The sequence below is a fragment of the Pan paniscus genome, chromosome 14 (genome assembly GCF_029289425.2).
Source record: "Pan paniscus chromosome 14, NHGRI_mPanPan1-v2.0_pri, whole genome shotgun sequence".
Taxonomy (NCBI): Eukaryota; Metazoa; Chordata; class Mammalia; order Primates; family Hominidae; genus Pan; species Pan paniscus.
This window is the reverse complement of record NC_073263.2, coordinates 68,548,627-68,575,369: the sequence shown is the minus strand read 5'-3', so window position 1 is coordinate 68,575,369 and position 26,743 is coordinate 68,548,627. Positions and strand designations below refer to the sequence as shown.

At 34.8% G+C, this 26,743-nt stretch overlaps 1 protein-coding gene across 6 annotated transcripts in view; it reads left to right on the top strand.

Moving 5' to 3' along the window:
* Nucleotides 1-26,743, top strand: part of PCDH9 (protocadherin 9) — a 915,902-nt gene that overhangs the window by 199,733 nt on the left and 689,426 nt on the right. The gene's annotated exons all lie outside the window — the stretch shown is intronic.

The window sequence follows — 26,743 nt, the reverse complement described above, 5'->3', positions numbered from 1 at the left end:
CTGATTGGAAAAAATGATGAGTAAGCTTAGTTCCATAATGCATATTGATCATTCAAAAGCACAGTGCAAACTAAAAGCCAAAACATCTTAGTCAAGGCTCTTAAAACACATTCAGGGAATTATGCCAGTAAAGGAAGCTGCTTTCTAGGGAACATAGGGATATATGAGCTTTTGAATGAAGAGATTAACCACTGAAGAGCTCTTTTTAGAAGAGATGGAAAGAAAAATAAAAACATAGGAGATACCAGAAAAGATAGATAATTCCTTAGGATTGAGGACAGAGCCTGCATAAGAGTGTATATAGAATATTTTACAGAACTAGAAAATTAGAAAGAGTGAGAACTTGCAAAGACTGCGTTAAGATTCCTTTTAAGTAGCCATTATATTTTTCTCATACTTCTTAGTTTGCACATTATATTTTTCTCATACTTCTTAGTTTTCACATATAAATCTCATGTAAGGACAAATGACAGTAGTATACCACCATCCCCCTTTCTGCTCTTTCTTTGTGATGAGAAAAAAAATTTCCAAAGTTCTTTAAGTATTTTATCAAAATTGCTTTTTAGTCTTTCTTGGCCTGCTTATGAGTTCCTTGAAAACAGATCACATTTTTCTTCATTTATTTTTATTTTTTTTGCATAACCAGTGTTTAAGTTACTGATTAAATAAAGTTAGGGAAATACATTAAGAATTTATTCAAAATTGCAGAGTTTGCATAGGCTATTTTTAGACGCTAACTTCATGACAGAAAACATGATTTTGCCATAACTCTTTTTTGGTATAATTCAACTCTGGCAGTCTACATTAGGTTAAGAAAGAACAAAGCTCTTTGAGGATGCCAAAATGTCTCGTTCTCCAGTTTAAATTTATAGATTATTCATTAAAATTGAGGTTTCATTTATTCTAAAGTGTCAGTGTGTGTATTATAAATAGATATTTAAACATTTTCGAGGTGAGAAGAAATACATATTAGTAATTTATTTGGAAGAAAAATATGTTTAGGATGAAAGGACAAAAAAAAGTTTACAAATTAAGTCATACGGCCTTGGGTTAACTAACTTTTAATAAACATCCTTATTTTTTTGTTTTCTTGATGTGTACACTTTATTTTTTTATTTTTTTATTTTTATTTTATTATTATACTTAAAGTTTTAGGGTACATGTGCACAATGTGCAGGTTAGTTACGTATGTATACATGTGCCATGCTGGTGTGCTGCACCCATTAACTCGTCATCTAGCACTAGGTATATCTCCTAAAGCTATCCCTCCCCCCTCCCCCAACCCCACAACAGTTCCCAGAGTGTGATGTTCCCCTTCCTGTGTCCATGCGTTCTCATTGTTCAATTCCCACCTATGAGTGAGAATATGCGGTGTTTGGTTTTTTGTTCTTGCGATAGTTTACTGAGAATGATGATTTCCAATTTCATCCATGTCCCTACAAAGGACATGAACTCATCATTTCTTATGGCTGCATAGTATTCCATGGTGTATATGTGCCACATTTTCTTAATCCAGTCTATCATTGTTGGACATTTGGGTTGGTTCCAAGTCTTTGCTATTGTGAATAGTGCCGCAAGAAACATACGTGTGCATGTGTCTTTATAGCAGCATGATTTATAGTCCTTTGGGTATATACCCAGTAATGGGATGGCTGGGTCAAATGGTATTTCCAGTTCTAGATCCCTGAGGAATCGCCACACTGACTTCCACCATGGTTGAACTAGTTTACAGTCCCACCAACAGTGTAAAATGTTCCTATTTCTCCACATCCTCTCCAGCACCTGTTGTTTCCTGACTTTTTAATGATTGCCATTCTAACTGGTGTGAGATGGTATCTCATTGTGGTTTTGATTTGCATTTCTCTGATGGCCAGTGATGATGAGCATTTTTTCATGTGTTTTTTGGCTGCATAAATGTCTTCTTTTGAGAAGTGTCTGTTCATGTCCTTCACCCACTTTTTGATGGGGTTGTTTGTTTTTTTCTTGTAAATTTGTTTTAGTTCATTGTAGATTCTGGATATTAGCCCTTTGTCAGATGAGTAGGTTGCGAAAATTTTCTCCCATTTTGTAGGTTGCCTGTTCACTCTGATGGTAGTTTCTTTTGCTGTGCAGAAGCTCTTTAGTTTAATTAGATCCCATTTGCCAATTTTGGCTTTTGTTGCCATTGCTTTTGGTGTTTTAGACATGAAGTCCTTGCCCATGCCTGTGTCCTGAATGGTAATGCCTAGGTTTTCTTCTAGGGTTTCTATGGTTTTAGGTCTAACGTTCAAGTCTTTAATCCATCTTGAATTAATTTTTGTATAAGGTGTGAGGAAGGGATCCAGTTTCAGCTTTCTACATATGGCTAGCCAATTTTCCCATGGGCACCATTTATTAAATAGGGAATCCTTTCCCCATTGCTTGTTTTTCTCAGGTTTGTCAAAGATCAGATAGTTGTAGATATGCGGCATTATTTCTGAGGGCTCTGTTCTGTTCCGTTGATCTATATGTCTGTTTTGGTACCAGTACCATGCTGTTTTGGTTACTGTAGCCTTGTAGTATAGCTTGAAGTCAGGTAGCATGATGCCTCCGGCTTTGTTCTTTTGGCTTAGGATTGACTTGGCAATGTGGGCTCTTTTTTGGTTCCATATGAACTTTAAAGTAGTTTTTTCCAATTCTGTGAAGAAAGTCATTGGTAGCTTGATGGGGATGGCATTGACTCTATAAATTACCTTGGGCAGTATGGCCATTTTCACGATATTGATTCTTCCTACCCATGAGCGTGGAATGTTCTTCCATTTCTTTGTATCCTCTTTTATTTCATTGATCAGTGGTTTGTAGTTCTCCTTGAAGAGGTCCTTCACGTCCCTTGTAAGTTGGATTCCTAGGTATTTTATTCTCTTTGAAGCAATTGTGAATGGGAGTTCACTCATGATTTGGCTCTCTGTTTGTCTGTTATTGGTGTATAAGAATGCTTGTGATTTTTGTACATTGATTTTGTATCCTGAGACTTTGCTGAAGTTGCTTATCAGCTTAAGGAGATTTTGGGCTGAGACAATGGTGTTTTCTAGATATACAATCATGTCATCTGCAAACAAGGACAATTTGACTTCCTCTTTTCCTAATTGAATACCCTTTATTTCCTTCTCCTGCCTAATTGCCCTGGCCAGAACTTCCAACACTATGTTGAATAGGAGTGGTGAGGGAGGGCATCCCTGTCTTGTGCCAGTTTTCAAAGAGAATGCTTCCAGTTTTTGCCCATTCAGTATGATATGGGCTGTGGGTATGTCATAGATAGCTCTTATTATTTTGAGATACGTCCCATCAATACCTAATTTATTAAGAGTTCTTAGCATGAAGGGTTGTTGAATTTTGTCATCATCCTGGTACCAAAGCCGGGCAGAGACACAACCAAAAAAGAGAATTTTAGACCAATATCCTTGATGAACATTGATGCAAAAATCCTGAATAAAATACTGGGAAACCAAATCCAGCAGCACATCAAAAAGCTTATCCACCATGTTCAAGTGGGCTTCATCCCTGGGATGCAAGCCTGGTTCAATATATGCAAATCAATAAATGTAATCCAGCATATAAACAGAACCAAAGACAAAAACCACATGATTATCTCAATAGATGCAGATGTGTACACTTTAAAAATGAATTCATTAGATGTAGTTTTAGTTTGTCTTCTTGAAAATGTAGAATACCTATATATCATAAAAGATAATGTGTTTGTTATTTTTTAAAAGAGCATAACCACCAAAGAGCTTAAGAGTAGGCCCCAAATCAGCTACATAGTGATAACCCTAGTATAATTATTCATATACATTTATATGCATAAAGGATATATAAATATGCTTTAACTTGCCCTTCTTCATTTTAGAAACTTTTCAAACAGATTTATTAAGGTACAACTGACATTGAATAAAGTGCATATAAAGTGCAATTTGATACGTTTGACATGTGGATATACCTGTGATATCATCACTACTTTCAAGGTAGTAGACATACCCAACACTGGCAAAAATTTACTCAAGTCTTTTTCAAATCTTCCTCCCCTTCCTCCCAGTAATTTTTAATATACTATTTTTGAAATGGAATGACTTTTAACTTAGCACACAGTGGATATTCAACAAATGCAAGTTATGTAAATCGTTATTACATTCATACTCCAAAGCCATTCTTTTAAGAGATGATGATTTAGTTAATTTCTGATACAAATGATCTGGTCATAATTATATATTTTTGAATTTGCTCCTGCAGTCTGGAAAGAAAAGAAACATTAAAAAAAGAAGACTTTCTCAATTGCGTTAGGGATTTGTAAACACCTCATGAGGAAAAAGGAAACACATTCATATTCATTTTTCTTGAACATTCACAAATTGCATTTGAAATGACTTGTTGGTTGATGTTTTATTATATTTGTCCAGTATTCTAATAAGGAAGTGTACCACATGGCCTGGCTTTTCACAGAAGAGTCAAAAGAAAATATACCAAACCATTTCACCTATGTATTTAGAAAAAATAAAAAATTAGCATATAGCACCACAAGTAAATAATTTCTTCTTCTTCCCTAGTGTTTGTACATGTACACACATATTTATTATACATTTTACTGAGACAAAGAATGTGTAGCTCCCAATTTATAAACAATAACGTATACTTCATGGTAAATTCCATGTGACTAATTGGTTCTTAGAAAATACTTTTGTTAATTAGCTTCAAATGACAAACGAATATACTTGTGACATACATATTGGTTAATATTTTCATTTATATAAGTAGATGAAACAACTAAAACAATGAAGACTTAGTTCAGAACGTCACTCCTTCATCAATTATGTGAGTATTTCTTTGTTAAATCAGAAAATGTTATTTTTAAATATGGAAAAGAGTATTTCATAATTTTTTCTACTATTTGCAATATAATAGCAACAGACATGACACATTTTAAGTTTATTCTGCATTATTACTATTTTCTTCAGTGTCTCAAGTCTAGGTAATCAATAACACCATAAATAAAGCCCTGCTAAGTAGTATTTGCCAGGTTTTATGGTGTAAGGACTTCACCATGGCCAATTTCAAGCTACCAGTGTCATATCACTGAATGTGTTCAGAAGGGATGGAAATAGCCTAACCAATATATGCTATTTCCACCATACAGATACAATAAGTAGAAAAAAAACTCAACAGCATAAATTATAGTAAAAGAAGAAATTTTAAATATAATTTATTATGTGATAAGTTTATATACATTATTTTTAATAATAGCTAAATATAATAACTGGCTCACAAAATTTCTTAAAACATAAAAGGTATTAACAACTCCAGTACATCATTGTCTATAGAGTACTGCACACCTCAACATAGACACGATGACCCATGGCCATTGAGCATTACTGTAGTTACCCAACTCTGATACAAATGTTTGCTTTTTAGTAATCACCAATTTTTGGTCAACCTTTGTTAATATCAACTTCAGTTTTCAACAGAATGTAAATTTCTACACCTCTTGATCTAAATAACCAAGTGTTTTCCCATTGTCTCTTTAAATTATCCAGTAGTTGTAGGTAAAATACCCAGATCAGCTTCTGGTGGCTTCCTAATAGAGTTTAGATTAATACATGAGCTAATAGTTGCCTGCAGGTTTCACTTGTCTGAAGTGCTGAGGCACAAAAAACTACAGCAACCAGAGCTACTGTTGTTACTATTTCTCCTCTTCATCTTCCCCTTGTTTCTTTTTTTTTTCTTCCATCTTTTTTCTCCTCTGAATGAACACCTTATAATATGGAACATCTTTAATGTACAGTTTGGTCTGTTATTGATATAATTTAATGAGTTTTGTTTATATTCTTTCTGATAGACTTTTCACTTAAAAATTGTATTTAAGTCTTATTCTTTTCAGTTCAACTTACTTTGTTTTTAAGTGTTTCCCAACTGCTTTTTCTTTCTTTTTTTTTTCTTCCTGTTGGCTGCTTGTAGTCATGGCGACAACCTGTGGTCTGTGGTTAGCCATTGCAAGTCTCTCCATTCAGGAGCTTCGGAAAGGCTGATCAAGTGCCAGGAATACGTGTTGATTCCAGACTTCAAGAGCATTCATTTATTTGTCCAGTCTTTGATACAAATTGAGAGTTCTTTGCTCTGTTTGCCTCCCCTCAGGCAAACTCTCTTTCATTTACTTGTTTCAAATTCTTGACTTGGCTATTGGGTGTCATTTCAAGTATCTGTTAAAATTAAAAGATCCACTTCAAAATGTCTTTATTTTATGTGCTTTCCTATTTCCTGGAAGTTGATTATGTTGCCATATATAAGACAGAATTTTACTACAGAATTTCTGGTATGTCTTTGAAGTCCTGCAATTGTGTTACAAAGGATGCTAATGTGATTGCTTTTTTATGAGTAAAGGAAGGCAAATGACAGTTGGTGGTGAAGAGAAAAAGGAGTGTGGGGACTGGAGTACTAATTTGGAACAGGTGTTGATCATTTTTGCCTAGAATAAGTAGTGTAACTGTAAACAAATGGTCTTCTAAAAGAACGGCTCAAAGCCATGAAGGCTAAAAAAAAAAAAAAAAAGGATTTTCATGATAGCTTTCCTAAACCCCTTGCTGAAAAAGAAATGTTATTGTAGAACAGAAGTTTCAAAGTAGTTAAAAGTGGTTGGTTGGAGGTAAGAGCTGAAAGAGAAAACTGCATTGCAGTGATTGGTTTGATTTGGTGAATAAATTGCTATTTTCAGATTCAATTTGTATCAATAGGCAAAGACCTGTACACCTGCAGAACCTGTCACACTCAGTATCCAGGGCGCTGAAGCAGTTAGTCTTCAACAATAGGTTTAACCTTTTGACAATAATTGCACCCCATTCCTGAAGCCTCAGCATAGGAGAGGAGCCTTTGATGTCTGAACGTTAAGCAATACTCTTTTTTTTCTCTAACGGAGAGGACACCACGATTTATAAACTTAGAGAATATCACACAAAATTCTGCCTCCTTGTTTTTAAAATAGGTGAGGGTGTTGAACGGCTAGAAAGATTCATCTTTATTAAATGTGACTGAACACTGGAAGTGCGAGATACTGTTTCCTTAAAGAAAGTAAAGAAATCACGTTTTGGTTATTTACCATGGCCAGTGTAGTGGGCTGAGTTAAACAGGTACTTGTGAAAGTATTGAATAGTTCCTGGCTAAAAGGAAAAGTAGCAAAGTAATTTAACACATTTTTCACGTTTCAAGGTGAGGGTTGTGCTGTAATAACATAATCTTCTGTGGTTTGATTCAATATTCAAGTCTCTAATTAAAGACCATCACCTGGCTGGGCGCAGTGGCTCATGCCTGTAATCCCAGCACTTTGGGAGGCCAAGGTGGGCAGATCACCTGAGGTCGGGAGTTCGAGACCAGCCTGACCAACACGGAGAAACCCCATCTCTACAAAAATACAAAATTAGCCAGGCGTGGTGGTGCATACCTGTAACCGCAGCTACTCGGGAGGCTGAGTGAGGAGAACCACTTGAGGCGGAGGTTGCAGTGAGCCCAGATCACACCATTGCACTCCAGCCTGGGCAACAAGAGCAAAACTCTGTCTCAAAAAAAAAAAAAAAAAAAAAAAGAACATCACCTTGTCCACCCTTTGACTTAGGAGCTGGAATATTCTTATGAAATAAAGAAAGCTCCTATTTTTAGGCCCTAATGCATACAAATTAATCACATCATACATATTTTTTCTAATTTTCCACTTGGTGAATATTTTAAAAATCCAAGTGGTATGTTATATACATACTTATACATACACCTACATACATATACATACACATAGAGAAAAAACAAAAATAATTTACATTTAAAAATTACACTATCGCCAGGCATGGTGGCTCATGCCTATATTTCTAGCACTTTGGGAGGCTGATTTAGGTGAATCACCTAAGGCCTGGAGTTGGAAACCAGCCTGGCCAACATGGTGAATCCCTGTCTCTACTAAAAATACAAAAATTAGCCAGGTGTGGTTGTGTGCACCTGTAATTCCAGCTACTCGGGAGGCTGAGGCAGGAGATTTGCTTGAATCCGGGAGGTGGAGGTTGCAGTAAGCAGAGATCGCACCACTGCACTCCAGCCTGGGCAATAGAGTGAGACCGTCTCAAAAAAAAAAAAAAAAAATTACACCATCATTAGAATAAAAATCCACCTTCATGAGCCTGAGCACATTCATAGTGGCATATAAACTTTTAAACCCAGAAGTATAAAAGAAAAACTATGTAATTTCTTTCAATGATACTTTTCTAGTATCAAAAACTTTTATGAGTACTTGAATAAAATAAAGCTGTAATACTTGTCATGTAAGTATTCATTCAAATATTTAAGGATTCCTTTTTCCCTGTGACATTCATTTATTACGTATTTACTGAGTACTTGGTGCTCAGGCAATGTTCTGGATGCAACTATGAGTGGTTCTTGCAGAATTCCACTTAATCTCTTCAACAGGGCTTACAGGTAGTACAAAGCATTCTTTCTTTGCTAGTACTTGTATAGTACAGCAATATAACATAAGCAGTTGTCACTTTGCTTTGTGAGTTGGAAGTCTCTATTGGGTAACTTATGGATGAGTTGTACACTGAATGGCAAGAAATGTAAAGGAAGACTGAAACTCTTAAAAAGAAATATGCTTCTTTTATTTCTCACAAAGAAAGGAAAAAAGACAATAGAAATGCCAAATTATAATATGTGTGTGTTTATATAATGAAAACATTTGCATTTAATCATATACTTTGTTTGAATGGTCTTGTTTAACCTCAGTTTTCTCATACATATTTTCACTGGTGTTCTAGTAACTACCAACAGAAATCTCATATATTCAGATTTGTAGGCTCAAAATACTGAATAAAAATATACCATAATCCCATAGGATTCAGAATTAACAGATGACAGATATACAATCCAGTTAAAACTAGACACATCATTACTGGTGTTATGATGATGATTCTCTTCCCATGACTCCACATATGATATATTATAACTGGCTAGATTGACTTATTTAACCTCTTTTCAGATATTTGTTTATTGACTGAAATCTACATGGCATTTTTTCCCTGCAGGGATTTGGCTAGTAACATGCCAGCTATATGTTTTACTGTTTTGACTTTTCCAGCTGCTTTATTGATGGATAGTCATTTCTTGATTTTTTTTCCCTTGCAATCAGTTTGAGAATAAAGTAATATCTGCATTTTGTCTTCTAATGTGGGGATTCTTCTTCAGGAGTTCAGTCCTACCTGGCCCATATTTTGCTTGTTTAGCAATTCAGACAGATAAACATTGCTTGGATTACTATGGATCTGATAAAGCTTTACTTGAACAGTGAATTCAATAATTTTGACTCTTCACGTACTGCAGATTTTATTTAATGGCAGCTTGTCAATGGTTGGTAGGAGGGGACAGATGGTTGGATGTGTTGGCATAAGTCATACATAATATAGCGTAGTCAAATTCAGATAAGTATCACACAAACTAATAAAAGCTTTTGTTGTTGTGTTGTTTATTTTGCTTTTTTCCCCACAGATAGATTCTGTTTGTGAGCAGTTTTTGTAGGTAAAAAAAAGAAACATATACTACAGACACAGACTCAAAAGAAAAATATAATGTAACTTGATACATGCTCATTCTGAAATGTAAAATATTATGGAAATTCAAAGGTATACTTGCAGGAAATGTACAAAATTTATTAAGTCCATCAAACATAAAATAATTTTATAGCTAAAGAATTCTTAGTTTTGTGAATGAATGAGTGTATTCAATGCAGCAAATTATTAGATAGAAATTGCTTTATCCAGATTCATCCAGACAGTCCTCTCGCCCAGTTAACTGCAATACAGCCAAAAGAGTTTGCTCATTGTCCCTGAAGTGTGCTTGGTACTCACCTCTGCTGCCCTTGAAGTTTTGTTCTAGCCTTTCTGGGAGTCTCTTGCAGCTTCTTTTCTGCCATCCTGGTAATCCCCGTCCCTGTCAGCTCTGAAGTTTCCTTAGTCTACCATAGATTGAGGTTACCCCTTATCTCCTTAAGCATTTGCTGAGCACTTACTAAGGACCAGTCAATGGTCAGGACTTAAGCACACATCAAGAAAAGACTACAGTGCCTCCCCTCATTAGCCCTACAGTCTTGTGGGAGGTGCATAAAAAGCAAATATTAGATTGTAATATGTAGGATATGTAGATTTTTGTTTGTTTGTTTAAGAGCAACTGCGTGGGCCAGCGTGGTGGCTCACACCTGTAATCCCAGCACTTTGGGAGGCTGAGGCGGGAGGATCATGAGGTCAGGAGATCGAGACCATCCTGGCTAACACGGTGAAACCCCGTCTCTACTAAACACACACAAAAAATTAGCCGGGCGTGGTGGCGGGCGCCTGTAGTCCCAGCTACTCGGGAGGCTGAGGCAGGAGAATGGCATGAACCCGGGAGGCGGAGCTTGCAGTGAGCCGAGATCCTGCCACTGCACTCCAGCCTGGGCGACAGAGCGAGACTCCATCTCAGAAAAAAAAAAAAAAAAAAAAGAGCAACTGCCTGAAGGTGTTAAGGAGGGTCTCCTGGGCAACTATTTAAACTGGCATTTTAAGAAGGAAGGGAAGATTCTCATGAGAACTTTGTGAGGGAGGACATTTCAAGCAGTGGAAGAAGAAAACTTCTGAGAAAATAATAACATGAATCAAAGTGCTGTTCAAGGACCTGCAATTATCTTAGTTCTGCTTGAGAGAACAGTGAGAAGCAACTAGGGCAGGTGGTGATAGTGGTTACAAGATTGGGTATTTGTGAAATCATGAGATCAGAAACGGTCTTATTTGTGAAATAAGTTAAGCTAGAATTGTATCATGGTTTTGAGTTGTAAATGTGACAAGATTATATTTAAATTTCAGAAAGAAAGTGTAATCGTCAGTATGCGAGGATGCATTATTGAGAATAGAGGCAGAGAGACTAGAACAGGGGCATTCTAGTGAAATTGATATTGAGATGACCCATAGTTTTTTGTTTGTTTCTTTCTGGGAGCCTCGTCAGAGAATTTGTTTAATTTAGTAACTCATTATTGGCTATCCCTTGTATCTTTTTTTTTTCCTTTTTTTTTTTTTTGAGACGAGTCTCGCTCTGTTGCCAGGCTGGAGTGCAGTGGTACAATCTAGGTTCACTGCAACTTCTGCCTCCCGGGTTTAAGCAATTCTCCTCTCTCAGCCTCCCGAGTAGCTGAGACTACAGGCAGACGCCACCACGCCCAGCTAATTTTTGTATTTTTAGTAGAGACGGGGTTTCGCTATGTTGACCAGGATGGTCTCGATCTCTTGACCTTGTGATCCATCCCCTTCGGCCTCCCAAAGTGCTGGGATTACAGGCATGAGCCACCATGCCTGGCTGTATCTTAAGTCATATATTTTATTTATGTTTCTTTTGAAAAATGCAATATTAATCAATTAATTTACCCATTTATGACTCTTTTCTAACTAAATTGCAAGTTCATTTACAACTCTGATGTTATTTACTTCAGATAGCTTTTCATATCTCCAATATAATTCGCACATAATTAGCAATTAATATTTGCTGAATGAATTTGAGACTCATTTCAGCTATTACAAGATAGTGTGCAAGAATGGTAACATGGGAAAAATATATTGCATGTTACTGATAGGTGAATTGCTTCTAATCAAAGAAAAATTTGTAAAATCAAAAAAATTAACAGAACAAGAAAGACATGTGCCTGTGTCCAAATATTTGTTCTTAGGTCCAGCTTAGTTGTATATCTCTGGGTCTTTAATAATGTTATTTTCTTCACCTATACTGTTGGTTCTAAATTAATATGTACTTTATGGAGTACTTCTCTGAGATTATTGGATGTGTAATTTTTCTCTGTGTACAGCAAAAATGTTTAAAATTTTTGTCCTGATTTACCACATTGATAAATTTATGTGCACTATTTTAATTACCCATAGACTGTTCATTGCAATGATTTTTTAAAATTCCTGGAGAGATTTTGTTCCTCTTGTTTTGGAGGAAGTTGTTACTAACAGTAACATTTGCATATTACATTTGGGATATAATTAAGTTCTAAAAATACTAAAATAGTAAAAATGTTTAAAATATCATTTATCCTATTTCTCTTTCATGTTTGAGACAAAAATTTAAAAATAGAACCATCTACCCAGTAAACCTGGGATCATGGGCACACACGCAGTAACAGGTGGGTACCACTCCTTTTCCCCTCATGGTGCCCATCTGCTGGTACCCATCTGCCTTATTCTTGTAAACAGGGGTATTTTAAACTGTTAGGGAATATCAATGCCTGAAAATTGCTTAGAGAGTGAGATTTATTTAGATTCCCAAAAGTGATGGTATAATTCACTTAAAGTGAAACTTCATTTATAGTAAAACCGAATGAACGTTCAGAAATCTGAAATGTATTGTGTTGTTTAAATTGCATTTTTGGTTTATACATAGAGAGCCACTTTTCTTGGAGCAGAGTTTACTTATAAAATCAAATTGAATTGTACTCTATTTCTGTTCAACTTCTGCCCTAAATGAAATCATTCTATTTTTCTAAGCAGTGTAAGACAGGACATGGCCAGATTTGTCTGGCCTATGTATGATACACATTTGCTCAATGTATCAGCAACTTCTTTTCCATACACTATGGCTATTTCAGTAGCATCCACATTGTTAAGTTCAGAACTATTGGAGGTTGCACATTGATTGTATTGCCCTTCTGAGATGCTAGAAATGCTCTCAGAGGGAAAAAAGAAACCCTAGTAGAAAATATCATTGAGCACTTAATGGGTGCCCTTGGGTCCTATGTAGTAGGTGCTATTATTGAAAAAGACTGCAGTGTGATAAGCACACTCTTGAAGGCTTACATGGTGAATTCTTAAGTAGAATCTACACATAAGTATAATAATACAAAAGAGCAAATGCTTTTCATATCAAATCATTATATAAGACTATTGCTAAAATATTAGCTATGAAACAAGTCAAATGTGCTTGTATTCTGATTTTGATAAGTAGTAGCTTTGGTGATGTAATGGGTCAGTGAACTATTGGAGAGAATATGGGGAAAGTACAAATAAAATTTACTGGATTGAGACCAAAACTCATTTTCAAGAAGTTCATTTGCTGAGTTTTATAGGAGATTTGTAGGATTGTAGGGCTTGAGGTAAATTGGCAAGATGATTGGGAAAATGACACAATAACTTCCTCTCTATAATGGCTTTCAGCCAATCCACTTATTTGTGAATCCAATTTATCAAATTCATCTCTTAAATTATATAGCCTGCTTTTCTTGAGTAGCTCAAATTGTTTTACGGACATTATCTCATTTGTCCTCATAAAAAGATGGGAAGTTTCTATTGAATGAATGCTTCATGGAGTGAATATGTTAATGAATGGAAATTCAAAGTAAGTGTTTTTAATCCCCACTGTATCACCCACTGGCTTTGTGACAATGATAAGTAAGTTAATTTCTATTAGTCTTATTTTCTTTATGCTATGAAGAAATATTCATACTTTTCACTTAGTATCATGGAGAGTAGTGTAAGGAGTCATGACGATACTTATGAAAATTCTTGAAATTCTTCCAAAGCTAAGGCAGGCTCTAACTTTTAATAAACCTAAAGCTACACTAAAGCATGTTTTGGTATTGAGTTAACCTCATCAAAAATGAGGTTATACTTGTGATATATCAGAATAATTTTAATTACTGAAATTCACTCTTAAAATATATGTTGAGCTCCAACTATTTACTAGGAATTGTGCTGGTGTGGGAATTGAGGTGAATATTATGGCCACTACCAAACAGGAACTTATAATTTCACTGGAGGGACAGCCATGCAAATAATTTCATAAAACAGAAGTAGTTGAGAGCTATAACTACTGACAGGAACAATGAGCCATAGGAACATAGATGAAAGAGAGATTACTTTTCCTTGGGTAGAATGAAGAGAACAATTATGCAAGGACAGAGATTAGAAATTGAAGTTGGGACTAACATGTAAAGCGGTTGAATAGTAGGTGGATGTTGAATGCTGTTGAGAGAATCATCAAAGTTTTTTAAGCCTTTTGAATCTGTTCAATGTATGTTCCATTCTAGGTATTTGAAAGGTAATTGTGATGGTGGTAAGCAAAATAGATTAGAAATCAGTCATTGAGAGAAATAGCAACAAAGAAGGGTAAGTCTGATGATTTACAAATGATAAAGATGATTTATCAAATCAACTTTGGTGATTTCAAAGTTGAGCGACTGGCTAGGTGGTGACACCATTGAAATACCAGAAGTAGAGAGGATAAGCAAAGCTCAATGGAGAGAAGGGATAACTAACAAAGTTTGATTTTTGTAAATTAAGCTTCATTATCTTCTGTATCCCACATTCCAAATCTCACTTAAAATTCAGGCCATATTTTTCACATTCGCCCACATATCTTCAGATTTGATACTTACCTGCTTACAGAGTCACAGAAGCCAGTGAGCCTGTCCAGGGAGTGTGTGCAGACTGATAACACAAGAGAGTGAGGCCCAGATTCAAATAGCAATTAAAGGGGTGTCTTCAAAAGAGTTACCAATGCAGACAGTGGGAAAAGGTGGTAAATGAGGAGCCAGGAGTCAATAATCTCCATGTATGTTTTAGAAGAAAATCATTACAAATATGGAGTATCCTCTTGTTAAATGCGTTTGTGAAGTCAAGGAAACTTGATTAGGACCAAAACTAATTTTGGAATTGATCTTTGGAATTGACAGTTATGAATTCACTGTGAAATGGGAGGCAGTGGTTATTTTAGAGTAAAAAGAAAAAAAGGCTAGACAATTAATTCAAGAAATTTGGTAACTAAGAAAAGGAGTGGTGGGGCAGCTTCTTGTAGAGGAGCAAGGCTCAAAAGAGGTCTTTGAACATGGAGGATATTTTAAGTTATTTACAAGCACAGAAATGGTGGATGGAGGCAATGGAAGTTCGGAGGGGAGAATAAGATCATAGGAGGGGTAGGAGATCAAAAACACAATTCAAAACTAATTGGGCCACTTCTTCCCAAGAAACTGTAAAGAAGTCAGTTAATAGTGGTACAGAAATAGGTCACCTGCTGAAGGATTGGCTATGTGTGTGTGGGACAGGGCAGAATTTTGAGTAGAGTGGGTGTGGCTCAGAACATTGTTAAAGAAAATAAGAAAGAAAGCCAAGTAGATATGATTAAGTGTGCTTGGTAGAACTAACATAAAAGCAATGATGTTATCAACAGAAAATCATACCTCAGGTAAGTAGCATAATAGAGGGAACACTCTGGGGAAAGACTGAAGATTCCAATTTTTTCTTACAAGTGAATAAAAGTTCTAGAAGACACCATCAACTTAAAAGGATATTATGCGAGGAAAGCAATATGAGAGCATCCAGTATAAGACTGTGCCTGGGCTACCTGTTGCAGTTTCTACCTCTACATATTGCTAGTTCTTTGTTTCTACAAAGGGCATCAATATAAGACAATCTTACTTACTAGCCAGGCTCAGAAGAGCTGTTTGGGGACAGTATTTTAGTAAAAAGTGTATATCGTAAGCTAGTATTACTATCACTTTACAGAAAGTAATTCTTCTTTTAGTGGGGACAAATAAATTGCCTAGATTTAATGAAAGCAAAAAGAGTTCTGACTAGTTTCATATTTGAAGGGGAAAATATATGTTTTGATCTCTGTTTTTAAACACCTTGAATATGAAGGAAGCAGAAAAGTTTCTGAAGAACAAATGAACAGTTTGAAATAGGCTGAGGGACAGAGTGTTGGGTTACACTGAGAATTAGAACAAGAGCATGGGACACAGATGATGCTTATCTCGTGATGATAACAATTGTTCTGGTACTGTCTGTCATCTGCTCTCATGGTCTTTCCCCTCTTGTCTGTTTTTTTCATAGTTAAGGTCAATAGTCTTATGTTAAACCTGTTTTTCTCAAATCTAGAATTGTTTTTATATGGGACATTGTATTTTTCCTATTTAATCTTTGATTTTTTTTGTTATCCATCAACAATATCCAAGGACAACCAATTAAGGATGAATGAGGCTATCATCTGAGGAATGATAAGTGAGCAGGCTCAGTCTATGTACAAATAATAGGTTATGTGGTCATGAAGCATGAGTTTCAATGATATATTTAAATAAAGCATTGTGTTATAATTATAGTGTATAAAAGTCAAAAATTTAATTGACATCCAGGTGCTTATATCATTGAAAATAATCAGAGATATGGATAAAAAATTATGCATGCAGCTGTTTACCACAGATAGGTGGTTAAATAAATCTACATCCAGAAGATGAAATCATGATTTTTTAAAATTTAACATTCAATGATATAGGATAAAATGTTTATGTCATAAAGTTAACAAAAAATAGGATATAAAAGTATGATCCATATTTCAGGAAGGGGAAATATGTGTAGGATTGTGTGTGTGTGTGTGTGTGTGTGTGTGTGTGTGTGTGTGTTACATTAAAAAACAAGCATATGTTTAGGATATGGCCTCGAAAAACTGTAACAGGATTTTAGCACTGGTTATTTCTGAGTGGTGATTTCATGGGTGATTTATGTTTTTGCAATACATTCACCTAGATACTCTAAAATTTTTACAGTGACCATGTATCACTTTTCTAATCATAGAAATGTTATTAATAAAAAAGACTAATATATGATCACAGCCATAATTTTGTTATGCCACAATTTTTATGGAACACACACACACATGCACACATTGACACATTGTCTGAGTCTTAAATGAGTACAGTGACTTCACCTAGTAATTGGGCCTAATTATCTCCATGAGGTCTGAGAAGAGTGCTCTTTTCTCCAAGATGTCTAATGCCAGCCAATTTACACTTAGGTCCGCTACAATTGATCTTCTGGGCCTTTTATAATATAGTAACACTTCGGAATTTTCGCTACAGTGTGACTCTTTAATCGTTTTACGTAAAAAAGAAAATATTTGTCTATTTTGAGTGTTTTAGCGTTAACTATTTGATTTAGTTGGAGGAGAGGAGGGCAGGAACCATCCCAATTATGGAGGCAGAAGCTGGATGAGTCAGAGGCTGTCTCTTCTGTTCATGAAATGGAAAAAAATGCGACTCACTAACCATTCAACGTATTTGTAGTCTTGCTGTTCATTAGTCCATTAATAGTATTAACTGGGTGGAACAATGATTCAGAATTTTCTTATCAGTGTTCATTCATCAGGAAAAATCTGAGGTCCCACCATTTATTTTGTTTTTGTTGTTTTTTCTTTCTTTCTTGCATCAATGAAAAATTAGACAAAGTAATTAAATATTGTTGGTAATAACTTACTTGTTGTGCCTTGAAAAAGAATGTAAATCACTAGAGAAAACATGATGGCCAGGTTTACTCTTAGTTTTTCTCTCTCTTTCTCTCACACATACACACACGTGCACATTATTAAAATACTAAATATATTTTATAATTTTTATAATTTATAAGGTTACATTTATTGAATTTCTAGTAGTTTAATATTCTATTCAACAAGTAACAATAGAATCACCGTTTAAAAATCTTTTAAAATCAATTCTTTCAAAGTTGGTTCTTTGAATAAAACATTAAAGAAACCGTAGAATGATTTCAGATTTGCCAAAGAAGGAAAGAAAAAGGAAGAAAGGAAGGAAGGCAGGAAGCAAGTGAAGAAAAGGAAAGAAGTTACTGCTCTACATAGGATACTCTATTCAAGGCGAGGTCATGTATTTATCTTTAGTTTCATGATTTAACTGATAATTGAAATGAAATGTGTTCTCTTTATAAAGCTATAAAGAAGAGTGCTGTTTTTGCGGAGTAAAAGAAAGATGAATTTCAAAATAGGTGCTTCATTATTTGGGAGGACAGGTTTACTGATATTAGTAGCCACCTAGTCATATTTTCAAGGAACAAGTGATCTAAATGTGAACATCCCCTTCAAGACCAAAACATTTTTGCAGGATAATTTTAAGAAAAGCAGCCTACAATATTCAGCTCTCCAACCATCATGCATGACTCACTCCAAATAGGTTATTTAATCTGTTAGTACTGTTATGTTTAATTTGATTAGTCTTTTTGACACTTCTCTAATTAAAAATGAAATGCCTCAGGTCCTATTACAACGTTCTAGTGATGTTTCATATGGGACACAGTCTCTTGCATTATTGTGATGGGTAGGTGCTGTACAGAAGATATTTCATTTTTGGCATACGAATAATACTCCTCAGTAGTAGAGTGACTGCTAATGTATTAATTTAACAGGTATCTAATGAAAAGCATTCTGGCAAATTTCCCATCTCCCAAGATTAAAATAAAATAGTTTTATTTTAGAAAAGTGGTAATTATTTTAGTTCATCTTCATGATATGCAGTTGGTAAAATGCATTTAGTAAATGATAAATTTGTAATTCACTATTTGAATAATGTTTTTGTTCTATTAGAATTTAGACTATAAATGCAGGATATAGACACATATTTTTCTGTTTCCTGATGTTTACGTTGAATGTAGTGTGTGCCTAATAAGTACTGGGGGGTGACAGTTCCGTAAGTAAATATTTGACATTACTTTATCATAGAGTTGATGTAAATAAAATCATGATTAAAAGGGGCAATACAAATGATATATGAAGAAAAAATGTGGCACTATATTTAATAGAGTCAGAATTTGTAAGTTATTGCTAGCATGTCATACATATGTCTTCATTTCCTTTTTCTGTAGTTTTACATTGATGTAGGAAATTGTATTACTCACTTTTAAGTCATATGAATATAGTGATAAATATCACAATGTCTGTGAAATTCCTTTGAATCCATAGAAGGGTAACTAGCAGAGAAATAGAACTAAATATCTAATGTTTCTACTTTACAAAAATGGAAGTCAAATAATCCAACATTTTACTTTACCCACTAGTTTCTACCTCCCATCATCGATGGTGGCTAATCTGAGTTTGAATTACTTTTCTTTCAATTATTAATAGTAAAGGTCCAGTTGTAATGTAAATATGTCCTGAGGTGTATTTTTGTCATCAAGGACAAGAAATCACTGCAGGAGTCCAGAATTGTCATGAATTGAGCAATGCATACACAACTAAGGAAAAGAGTATGGCAAACAGAACAGGATAAACTAGTAATAGAAGATTCTAGGACTAATAGGCTGTTATTCATCAAATAATAGCCATCATCAAAATCTGTTAGCTGGCATGTATCAGTCTGAAAGCTATAAAAATGACATTGGAGATCTCTTGACTTCCAAGTATACCTGTTTGTGCTGTTGTGCTGTAGCTAAGTGAAGTTAGCTTCCTGCCTAACAGGCTTTTATAGGCAATAGAGAGAAGAAAAATGATTGAAAGGATTTCCCCACTGTGAGGCACCCACCGAGCCTCAACATAATGGATTACAGCTGCTAATTTACCTGATTAGGTAAATTAAAGTTAAGGCTTTGGAGTCCTGTAGTTGGGGGTTTGAATCCCTATTCTATACTAGCTGGGGACTTTGAGGAACTTATCAACATTTCTAGGTTCCGTTTTATCTTAAAACAACAACCACTCCAACAATAATAGTAGTTAATTTTAGGGAAAAATTGAGGTTAGATCATATTAATATGTGTAAACCTCTTAGCACAGTACCTGCCCATTAGTCAGTCTTCAATAAATATAAGCTTTTATTTTTATAGTTATTTTAATTAACTTGATTAACTTGCTCTTCACATTTCCTGAACATCAGTTAATTAGCAGATATGTAGTTTGGTAAAGTGACATCCAAAAGGATTTTATATTTGAACTCTTTAGAGACAGTCCTTACATTTAGAGACGTGCTCCTTACATTTTAAGGCTGGTAGGACATCTCTTTAGTAAATATAAAAATTCCAATGTATAGTGTTTACTATGTGATTTGTTGCATTTCTTTGTTTTATTGATAATAACTATATTGTATTTAATACATTCAACACTAAAAGCAAAAAAAAAACTCAACTAAATACGAAGTATTTTTAAAAAGAGAACTAGTAGCAATGCAAGGCAGTTAACCATCAATAAAAAAAGAGTTACATCCGTTTAGTAAATAAATAAATATTCTTGAGAGTCAACGATGGGTGGAATCTGCTGTGGGAGAGAAACAAATGCAGAGTGAGGGCTAAATCTCCTGACTAAATAAGGAGTACAGACCAGACAAGGCACAGGAATGAAAAAGAATTTAACATACTTGGAGATCAATTAAAAATCCTAGATGCTTGATTCAGGGGAGGATTTAGGCTTTTTGTGACTTGAGGCTTATATATTTGTAGAGCTCTCTTTAAAGAAAAGAATACAAATTATAAGGACTTTGAAGAGGCCTGCACAAATGAGGGGACTTGCAACTTTTGTGTCAATTTCCCAATAAACCCACCTCTATCTAGCAAAAGAAATTTGCACTAAGTACAATGAGATAAGTAGGGTGAAATTATGAACAGCTCTGAAATCTGGAAGAGGAGTTTACAACTGTGTGTTAGAATTGTGCTTCTCAATGTACAGTCCCAGCATCAGACTCATATACAAGCTTGTTGGGAAGGCAAATTCTAGAGCCCAACACTAAATTTTCTGATTCAGAAACTCTGAGACCAGTAGCCTGCGTTTTAACGAGGCCCTCAGTTGGTTGAGATGAACGCTAATGTTTGGTAATCACTGTGTAGAAGGTTAGGCTCTGAGCTGCTATGATGAAGATGTTTGGTAATAAATAAAAAAATATAAAAATAAAAATAAAATTGTTTTAGAAAAGTAGGAATTATTTTAGTTCATCTTTATTACATACAGTTGATAGAATGTGTTTAATAAGTGATAAACTTGTGATTCAATATTTTAATGTTCTTGTTCTATGAGAATTTAGACTGTAAGTTCAGGATATACTTCATCAATGAAAGGAGTTTAGGTGCACCGTGGGTATTCAGAATTGGCTAGATTAGAAGCGGATAGGCAAGTGATGATTCTCTTACATTGATAGGTATACAATGAATATAAGAAAATATGTAAGTAAAAAGGAATTGACCAGATATAATTGCTACATGTTGGGTAGAAGGAGAGGGTTTATTTAAGATGAGTCTAGGCTTCCAGACTTCTTTTTGGACAGTAGAAGAGAAAGTAAGAAGAGGTGATTTGATGCAGGGTAAAGATAATATTGGTGGATGGAGAAAGTATAGAAAATTCTGTTTTGAATATGCTGACTCTTTTTTATCACTGAGGGATATCTACATAAAAAGTCTATAGTAGCCAGTGGGGTAAAGAGGACTGGAATTTGTTGCCAGGACTGAAAATATAGAGTCAGCATATTTCCCGAATAACAATAAAACAAAACAATATATAATTACATACAGTCTTCACCTCACAAAATATAAACCAACAGTTTTATAGATTGTGTACTAGCTGATTTCTCCTTGCCTAAATTGTTTACATAGAAAAGAAATGTGATACAGTTCTTTTCCCAGTGGGTAGCTAGTACTTAGAAGAAATTCCACTGTTAGTTATAGTGCTTTTTACTCTCCAGTAACTTTGAATAGGCTCTAGCAATTTTAACTGCTAAAAAGAATGTAAACAATAACAAAGGATTTGTTGAGAACTTTTCATTATTTTGTTCCATATTATTATGTTTTGTCTTATTCCCTTATTCCAAATCTATACAACTGTATCCGACACTGATGAGAAATTATTCTAAGTTTAATAAAATGTATGTGTGCTTTTGCAGTATATATATAATAAATATATTTGTGTTTCATGAAGGATGCTAATATGAATGATAAAATAAGCTTCAATTTGAAGCCTTTCCATTGAGTACAATCACAGAGGACCAGAAGCATTTTCCATGTACCAGTTGTTCTAAAAGTAGTGAGATATTTTCACTTTATGTTTTTCATGAGGTAAAGTTGATATATTCACGAATACCCCAACCACTCTCAAATTCAGGAAAGACACTTGGAGAAAAGTTTTAACCATATGCACAAGGACTCAGGGATGCATCAGTCCTGGGATTTGTTCACACAAATTGTTGATCAACACTTGTCAAAATGAGGAACACGGAAACAAAAGTGGACATTACCTGCACGCATATGAGGATTCTTATTCAAATTCCAATATATACACGGCCTGAATATACAATATGGTTCACAACTTTTTGCTGAATGAGTGAATTTAAGTTATTTCTTACTCCTCTATATCCCATGCTCCCATAATGTTTTCAATTATGCCACAAATAACTGATGCAGAAGAATTTTAAAGCCAAATGAATACTGTTTTACTAATAATTTTGACATTTTGTTATTAAATTTATATTTTAAAATTAAATATTAAAAACCCCTCAGAAACCCACTGTCTTAATATGTTTTAACTCTTCTTTCAGCCTTTATACTCATACATAAATGTATTAACAGATTTACTATCTTCCTATATGGAACCTATTTGTGTTTTTTTACTCAAAATTTTATCTTTTAATACTTACAAATTTTTTTACATTTTTACAATTTTTTTTGGTGGCTGTACAATATTCAATACCGTAACATTGAACCAATGTTCTAAAATATTTTTAGCTATTTCAACCCTTAAACACTGGTGTTTTGGAAGTTTTGGAGAATAGCTCTTTCTACTGTTGCGTACTTAGGAAAATTTTCCAGAAAAAAAAATTCAGAATAAGTTTTGATACTCTTTGGAGTTTTTAAGGTAATATGTTCACACGCTGGTAGTAATGTTGAAGCATTAGTATATGCAAATACTTTGGATGTTGACATTGGAGGACAAATTAGGCTTAGATCAATTTTCGTTCTTTAAAAAAGTATTTTCCTTTTGAAATTACATCATTTCCCTTTAAAATGGAATTCTATTATATGTTTGCAAAAATATTTGAAGTTGTATTTTCCTTTAAATGTATAAATAAGTTATGAAATTGTAATGAAGTCATTATTATAAATAAGTCACATATCTTATTGAAATAAATACTATATAGCTATATATTAGATCTAATAATCAAATACGATATTAAATATAGTAATGTTCACTACATAACAGGAGCTAAACAAATGAAAATTACATCCAAATAAGTACTCCCAAAGAGACACTTTTAGAATAAATGACCTTAATTCAACTTAAACAGCTAAAACATCTCTGTGTTTTTAATATATCCCTTCACCAATCTGCTTTCTTCTTCTAGGTCATTGAGTTCTAAGTTATGGTCCAAGGACCTGTGTGAAAGGGACTGCAGAAAATCGCCAGGGATATGACTACAAATACTTATTTCCTGATCTAACCAACCAAATCTTTAGGGATTGAGACTTGGCAATCAGTATTTTTGATACATTATTCGGGTAATTCTGATAATTTCAGCCAAGATTCAGAACCAATGACCTAGATTACCACAGAAGCCTCTTCCATTTCTATTCCGGTTTTGTATTTTATACCTTCCTGCACAATCTATCCTCCATGTTTCAAATTCTTTTAGGTCTTGGACTTAGGGTGTTATAATAATATTTCTCCTTATAAGATCCAATTTTTTTTTTGTTTGTTTGTTTTTAGACGGAGTCTCGCTCTGTCGCCCAGGCTGGAGTGCAGTGGTGCGATCTCGGCTCACTGCAAGCTGCGCCTCCCGGGTTCACGCCATTCTCCTGCCTCAGCCTCCCGAGTAGCTGGGACTACAGGGGCCTGCCACCACGCCTGGCTAATTTTTTTGTATATTTAGTGGAGACGGGGTTTCACCGTGTTAGCCAGGATGGTCTCAGTCTCCTGACCTCGTGATCTGCCCGCCTCGGACTCCCAAGGTGCTGGGATTACAGGCTTGAGCCGCCACGCCTGGCCTATAAGATCCAATTTTTATACTGTTATGTAATGATGCCTACCACAGCTTTTTATATTAGTCATCTAAAAAGGCCATTCTGTCTAAGGCCATTCTGGCTATAGGGCAGGACTAAATACCTATGAAATAAGCAGAATTATGTTATTAAAAGAATATCAAAACACCCTACTCATACTTTGCTCTCACGGAGAAAATGCAATCATCATCTGTTACCTAGCTAAATGCATTTCTTTACTTTGGAAATTAGAAATAAGCATATTATTTGTGGAAGATATTTAAAATGTATGCATTGCCATTATTATGGTTTAATTTAGTATAATTGCTGCTGTAGGAGGCACAAGGACCTTAAGATGAGTTTATTGGCAAGGATAGGGGATGTCAAACATAGTGAGCATACACGGAATGTTTGGGGAAAGTGAAAGGTATTCCTAAAGTTTTAAAGTATGAGTGTGTGTGCATTTTTGTGTTTCTGTGTGAGGGGAATGAGTTCTAATGACAAAGTAATAAGTATTATCTGAAATTGTTGCATAGAAAATCCTACTTAGTTCTGTTTTTATATAGTAAGTTGCTAGCCCAGCAAACTTACCTAAATCTTCAAAATGAGTGGCCAATTATTTAAAGCGAACTCAAATAATAAAAGAAAATCCCCTGACTTCACCAAACAACTTCTCTTCCCTACTCCTCTCCCTACAACTTTTTTTTTTTTTTTTTTTAAGAGATCAGAGTTTTGGGAATGGGACTCTTCTATTCAATCAATGGGGAAAGCAAATGGATGTTCCCATATGCAGAAATGTCCGTGATTCTGCTTGCCTTAATTTTTGAATATTCCTCTCCTCTACTGATAGTTTTTAATAGAAAACACTTGGAACACAGTATCTGTTCTCTTTCTCCTATGTCCTCCTCTTTACAAAGGAGACTTAAGTTTTATATCAGCTAAATTACAGAGAGGAGGAAAAAGATCCCAAAAATAATTTGGAAAGGAATATTTATTGCTAGGTGGACCACTTCAAAATAGTCCCCTTTCTTCCTTAGAGAAAAATTCAAAGATTGCTTGGACAATGCTGATAATAATAGCTAAAGCATTTATTTATTATTATTTGTCAGGAATAACAAGAGGCTTAAATAAAATATCTCATTTAATCATTCCCCAAATCCCATAAATTTGCTACTATTTCTTTATCTACTTTCTGCCAAGAAAACTGAAACACAATTCAAGAAACATTTCCAAACTCACACATTTTCCCAAGTGAAAAAAGCTGGATTCCAACCTGGACTCCATGGAAGCCCATACTGTATTGCTTACTGCCAAATTTTTAAAACATATTGATTTTGAAATATGTTATAACAAAAATGAATGCTATACATTTCTTTCTTTCTTTCTTTCTTTCTTTTTTTTTTTTTTTGAGACGGAGTCTCTGTCACCCAGGCTGGAGTGCAATGGCACAATCTCGGCTCGCTGCAACTTCTGCCTCCCGGGTTCAAGCGATTCTCTGAGTAGCTGGGACTACAGGTGCCCACAACCATGCCTGGCTAATTTTTGGATTTTTAGTGGAGACAGGGTTTCACCTTGTTGGCCAGGCTGGTCTCGAACTCCTGACCTCAGGTGATCCACCTGGCTCGGCCTCCCAAAATGCTGGGATTACAGGTGCGAGCCAACACAACTGTCCTATAAATTTCTTTTTAAAAAAACTTTAAGAAGCCAATATTTTGTGGGAATATTTTAAAGGAATCTGATAATTAATGTATCATATTGTGAAAAGTCTTTCAATATATAGTCAGGCTTTTAACCATATGTTTGCACTAAGCAAATGTATATAACAAAAAAAAAGTTAATTTTTACCTCTGTGACCGAATCCCTTCTAGTAAATAAATCAGGGTCCTGATAACACCACACTACATAATAGGGATGTTTTTCACAGGCATTTTTCTCTTCTCAGTTTCTCAAAGAACTTCATCAAAACTAACGGGACTATAGAGAAGATTTATCAGAGGCTCGGTCAGGTCTGTTACATTTCCCCTGCACATGGGAACGGGCACATCCATCTGCCTTCCCTAGAGACTAGCAGGATACAGAACTCGTGACAGATATACCTTTTAAAGAGACTATTTTTTAAAATAAAGGCTTTTTCTTCCTGTGCTATCTCTAATAACGAGGAGCAATCATTAAAAGCGTTCCTGTAAAGCGTTATTTAATTTTGTAGTTATAATGAATAGACTAGAGAGTAAAACATCTTGAGTGTATCATGAGTAATTTCGCAGTGGGGACAGGCTCTTTGGCAGTGCACGAAGTAATAAAATTCCTGCTTCATACTATATTGGTTCTCTTTTCGTCTTCATTTAAGTTGTTGGATGTGATGTTTCCAGGTACATTCAAAGTCCCGAAATGCTAAATCTATCTAATAATATGTGTATCCATCAAGGGCTGATTAATATTAAGAAACATATCTCGTGTAGATATCCTCACATAGAATAAAAGAATGAAATGCGAAAGTAAACTAAAACAATGTGATAACAATACATGTTAATAATAAACATACTATGGAATACGGAGAGGAATCTTTTTTTTTTCTTTTTTACCATTACTTAAAGTTGTCAAAGCCAAATTCAAAGGGCCAGAATGTATTTTTATATATATTAAATGGATTTTTAGTAATCAAATAAGATCTTTGTTGCAAGGAAGTTATTTGTAAAGTCGCTTTTGACATATAACAATACTTTCATCAGTAGGTTTGCTCTGTACAATGAATTTCTAAATCATATACACTTACCATGTATGTGTATGTGTATACAATTACAATTGTGAGAAAGCTCCTTAAATAAACCAGGTCAACCAGTTTGATTGGGAGACTGAGGAAAATGGGTCGGGTAAAGGTCAAGGTGGTTTCATAAACCGATTAGTGGCTCCATTAAAATCATCTCTAAATTTGATTTCTACATTTAACATTAAAAACAAACAAATAAAAA